The sequence below is a fragment of the Lemur catta genome, chromosome 13, assembly GCF_020740605.2.
Source record: "Lemur catta isolate mLemCat1 chromosome 13, mLemCat1.pri, whole genome shotgun sequence".
NCBI lineage: Eukaryota > Metazoa > Chordata > Mammalia > Primates > Lemuridae > Lemur > Lemur catta.
This window is the reverse complement of record NC_059140.1, coordinates 40,065,159-40,071,158: the sequence shown is the minus strand read 5'-3', so window position 1 is coordinate 40,071,158 and position 6,000 is coordinate 40,065,159.

The following is a 6,000-nucleotide window of genomic DNA, read 5'->3' as shown; positions in this document are numbered from 1 at the left end:
GTGTTGGCCCCAGGACCACACTTTGAGTAGTGAATTTTTAGAACTCAGTTGGAGAAGTGAACCTTGATAGGAGGAATGGATACCTCTTTCCTTGAGTTTGGAGATCCCAGCTGATGGAATTTTTTATGAGAGAAAAATATTTTTCCTAATATCTAGTTGGTACACTTTCCCACTAAGTGGCTGCATTCTGAGAATTGCTTCACCGTGAAACTCCTGGTCTTTTCTTTTCTTTTCTTTCTTTCGTTTTTTTTTTTTGGAGACAGAGTGGTCACTCTCTTGCCTGGGCTAGAGTGCCATGGTGTCAGCCTAGCTCACAGCAACCTCAAACTCCTGGGCTCAAGTGATCCTCCTGCCTCAGCCTCTTGAGTAGCTGGGATTACAGGCATGCGCCACCATGCCTGGCTAATTTTTTCTATTTTTAGTTGTTTGGCTAATTTCTTTGTATTTCTAGTAGAGACGGGATCTTGCTCTTGCTCAGGCTGGTCTCGAACTCTTAAGCTCAAGCAATCCTCCCACCTCGGCCTCCCAGAGTGCTAGGATTACAGGCGTGAGCCACCGCACCCGGCCTAAACTCCTGGTCTTGATAATAGAGAATTCCAGTGTTCTCACAGTGCTTGCCTGAGAGCATGATGTTGGGATTATGGCATAAAATGTAGTGGTTCTACAAAAAAGACATTATTAAGATCTCTAGCATTATCTAAAATTCATTGCTTCAAGCTAGAACTCAGACTTTGGTGTGAGACCTGATTTTATTCTTGGCTCTGACTCTGAGTGGTCTTGGGCAAATTATTAACACATCAAACAAAAATATTCTCATGCAGATTTTGTATGAGAATTAAAAATGAAATGCACAAAGGCCAGCACTCACAAATGGTAGCTATTATTATTAACATCATCCTAAGACTGCAATAAGCTATATTGAAAGTAGTCTTAAAGTTTGTTTCATGAATCATCAAATTCACCTAATTTGCTAAAGAATTTAAATAAGGAGATGGAATGAATAGATTGCATTTTGTTTCCACGCACCAGAGAACTGTGCATATTTTTTCTGTGACTCGGAAATGGTTTAACTTTAAAAAAGAATCCCAAAATAGCTGAAGTTAGCAGACATGCAATTTAGCAAGGATGATTGGAATTTTGGTCTTTCCTGTAATAATACTATACCTAAGTACATGCTCATTAGGAAAACATTTTTATCTGAATTTTGTACTCTTGGGGGCAGAGAATGCTGTTTTTCTTTTTGATAGCTATGTTTACAGAATCTAAATCACCCTGAGCAATTATTTCAACATTTCAAGTTATTATTACCATTTGTGCTTCATTTATAGCTATGTGAATTTTGCTGAATTTCAATATGGTGCTAGAGTGACAGAACTAGGTCAAATAAGTTCAATATATGGGTGTGGCATAAACCTATTAATTTTTATTACAACTGGAATGAAGAAAATTAGGATATACAATATTTCTACTTTTTACAGTTGGACTTGTGTGATGTTCCCTGCCAGAGAACAGAGCTCTGAGCTCTAGAAATTTGGAGGCAAGTGATCAATCTTATGTTTGCATCTGTGTGGGTTGGCTGTGTTTCAGGGAAGGAGTCTGCAGCAGAGACGGTAATAATAGTTCTTTGAATACTTTTATAATGTTGCTTTGAAAGAACTAAGGCAGAGCATCTCCATTTGGCTTTTCTTCAGGAGCACATGTAGGTAGAAAAGAGTTCGGCAGCAGGGCAAGAAGTAAATATTGCAACTGAGATAAAATTAAGTCAACTTTGCAGAATATCCCCAGGCATTTCAACCTGAACTTTTATTGTCAGTAACCACGACATTACAAATTTTTAACCACTCTTATCAATTTTGTAATCATTGTTGATCCCCTGCACTGGTAGAATATGCCTGGGCGGTAGAAGATATTACGATAGCTTGAGGCATGTTGTAGTTTGTAAGGTGCTTTCACATACAAGATGGTAAGGGCATGCAGACCTGTCAACCGAGCCACTCAAAGCCAGTTTAGGTTTATGCGTCCGGTGTTACTAAGTCCTGCTGGACTTTGCTTTGAAGAATTCTTTCTCATTCTTTCTCTAACTCTTGTAATTGTCTATAAGTACTACCTTCATAATTAAAACTTTCCTACTCTAATCATGCTTTTAAATAGTATAAGAATTATGAACCTCCTCCTTTCAAGGGAGCAAACCAGCAGTGGATGCTTAGGGCAAGTGTTAGATTGATTTACAACCACTATCCTAATCTAACATTAGATCTATACAACAGATCTGGCAATCTGGGAGGATTTGCTTGAGATCACTGTCATCTTACAGTGGAGGCCCAGACTAATAGCAATGGCAAACCTAGGAAGACAACTTGGGTCTTTTGTCTCTCAGGCCAGCCAGTTCTATAGTCTTTAATCCATTACTTACAATTTTTTTTAATTTTAAGATTTTGTGGTAAACAGGAGGTCTATCCCAGGGGTTAGGAAGCTTTTCATGCTGGAAGGCAACATTAATTTAGCTGTGATCAAATAAGGCCACATTCAAGACACTTCAATTAGATACACTTAAAAATGTACATTATTTTGTAAAAATCTAACTACCATGTACTTAATAATTTCAAAAAATGAAAACCATTTGTTACTTTTAAACTTAACTGACCTTTTAATGACTTTGTTGTGTCTGCTTTCTGTTGAATGGTATTTGAATATTTGGCTGCAGCATGGAGGTCTGCAGTTTCACTTGATCCTCTAGATGTGTATCAGTCATTTGTGACCTTAAGGGCATTTTGATTTGGGTTAGGTAGGAGAATGTAGATTCGCAGCAATAAGCGGTTGAAAAGCAAGAAAGCATTTTTCAGGCATGTTGCTGAAGGTGTGGGTATTCTGCATTTTTCCATATTTCAATTAGATCTTTCTTAGCATCAAATAATGACTTTATAATGCTATTTACTGAGAACTCAATCAATTCCATCTGCAGTTCCTTAGGTGCCTTGGTGATATCAACTAGGTGAGGCTGAAATGCTAATTTGAGTGTGATGTCATGATTCTCAAAGTTAGTCAACCTATCATTGTATTCTCCAATTAATAGGTCTATAACAGCTGCGTATTCTTCAAATGATTCACATATATCATCCTGCCCACCAATAACCTTTGCTAAATGGGGAAAATGTTCACGTGAAATTTCCTTTTGAAGAAGTGTTTTGAAAAAATATAGCTTTTTTTGAAATGCTTGGATTTTTTTTTTGCCACATACCATATATAGACTTAGTTTTACCATGCAAAGAAATATTCAAATTGTTTTGATTTGACATGATATCACACAGAAATGCTGCATTCCTATAGAAATCTTCTTTCAATTCTTCACATTGCTGATTCTATTCTTCATTAAATTTAACTATCTTTTCTCCCAGAGATAAAATTTTGGCTAACACCTGTCCCTGTGATAGCCAATGCAATTTAGAATAATATGGCAAATCCACACTGAATACCTCATTCTTCAACTTTAGCATGTTACAAAACTGATGATGCTGTGTTGCATTTGTATGAATATAGTTAACAATACTCATAACTTGTTGCAAAGTGTCACTTAAAATAGTAGCTTTAGCACAGAGATTTTGCAGATGCCAGATACAACAAAAAGAAACTGAGCGCATCTGGATCTGTTAATAGTGTTTTTTAGTCTGTGCAAAAAACCCTTCATACTTTCCTGTCATAGAAGGTGCACTGTCTGTACATATACTCACTAAATTTGCCAAATTCAGTCCAACTTCACAACATTTATCTTGAAAGTTGTTGAAGATATCTATTCCATGTTCTGTTCCCAACAGTGCCCAAATTGAATAACTCTTCATCGCAAAGGATATCTTCTGTTATGACCCAAATGAAGTGTAAAACTGAGTCAGTAGTATCAGTTGATTCAGTCAAAGCAATTGAATAATATATATTTTCCTTTTGAAGTATTGCATGAAGCTCTGTTAAGTTGAAGGCTACTTCATGCTGCCGATCAGTTATGGTTCTCCTTGAAAGAGGCAGTTGTTTGTAGTTTGAAACATCATTGGGGTCTAAGCATCCCACAACTTCAACAATGCATTTTTCACAATTTCTACATCCCTGAATGCCTTCCCTTTTTTCTTGAGTATGTAAGCTACTTTATAAGTTGCTTCAGTGGCATTAGTTCAAGGTCTTATTGCTGTTTGAAAGAATTGTCTTTGCTTTTGCTTTTCATCTTTTAATTTCTGTAATAATATATACTTTTGAGCCTCTCCCTCTAATTTAAAATATTTGTGGTCCTTATGAGTGTTATAATGCTGATGAGCATTGAATTTGTTTAATGTTGATATTGCAGTATCACAAAGCAAGCAAATCATCTTATCTTTAGCAGAAACAAGATAATATTGTAATTCGCAATCCTCATTAAAAAATCTGTTTTCTTTCTTCAGTGTTCTCTTGGTCTTCTTTGCCATGATGGGCTGTTAAACAGGCAGAATTAAAAAATACTGTCAAGCTGTGCAAGTGTTCACAAATTCCCCTTCAAACAGAAATACAGTGCACCGTTGTCAAAAGCTGATAACATACTGGTGTACTCAACTCCCATCAACTCTCACCAAGTAGCCTCACCTGGTAGTGGTGCCAGTCAGATGGAGGAAGTTAGAACTAAATCATGAGCATAGCAGCTGTCAATTTAGACCTTATGGCTTACTAATGTTCTAATTGTGCTGGCCAATCTGGGAGGATTATTTCATTGAAATTTATTTTATTCTTTGGCATTTTAAATACTTTCATTTAAAAAATAAAATAAAAATATAAAAGATGAACAAAAATATATTAATAAAAATAAAAGGATTTGTTCTGTAAAATTTGGATTCAGTCAAAAGGCTGCACTTAAGGGCCTAGAAGGCCAAATGTGGCCATAAGGCCTCAGGTTCCCCAGCCCTGATCTATCCTTTTAACAGATTTTTAAGTGTACAATATATCATTGTTGACCGTAGGTACTATCCTTTCCTTTTTAAAGCTAAAATATTATCCATATCCACCCAGTATTCACAGAATAGAAAGAATGTAGGGGTCATTATAAAAATTACGGTTTGAACTTTTATAAATTTCCTGCAATGGATGGGCTGTTTTTTCTCTACATCCCATTTCAGAATGTAAACAGGAATTGCTATTATAATTCTAAAGTACTGATGGTTCCTGACTTATGATGGTTCAACTCAATGATTTTTCTACTTTATGATGATGTGGAAATGATAGACATTCAGTAGAAACCATACAGCCATCCTGTTTTTCACTTTTAGACTAGTAGTCAGTAAATTACATGAGATATTCAACAATTTTTTCTAAATGGGCTTTGTGTTAGATGATTCTGCCCAACTGTAGGCTAATGTAAGTGATCCGAGGATGTTTAAGGTAGGCTAAGCTATGATGTTCAGTAGGTTAGGTGTATTAAATGCATTTTCAGGTTATGATAGTTTCAACTTACGATGGGTTTATGAGGATGTAGCCCATCATAAGTCGAGGAGTATCTGTGTTAATAATACAGTACACATCGTGCTTAAATATTTTTGCCTGTCTTTTTAGTAGAAAAATTTGAACCAATAGTAAGGTTATTTCTCTTATCAAATAAAGTTAATGAGAGATCAGGCAGAAATTCTCTACTAAAACATAAGGACACGCAAAAAGTATGATTTAGGGAAAACTGGACTTGACTATTTTTATCTTTGATTATCCTTACTAAAAATATCCTTCTTGGGAAAGCACAGAGTTTATTTTTTTCATTTCATTGGGCTTCAGGAAGAGAAGCTCAGTAAACACACATTCTCTCCTTCCTCTTTCCCAGAAGCCCCGATAGCTTATTTTGAAGCTAATTCTAGGGTAAGTCCTTTTGATCTCACTGCTATCACTTAGAGAATTATAATGTGGTTTTTCAATTCTGGCTAGAATGCAGGACCTTTAAAAGAAAAGGCCTTAGATTTATGTGAAATAATTTGAGCTCAATGATAGGAAATCCCTCCATAT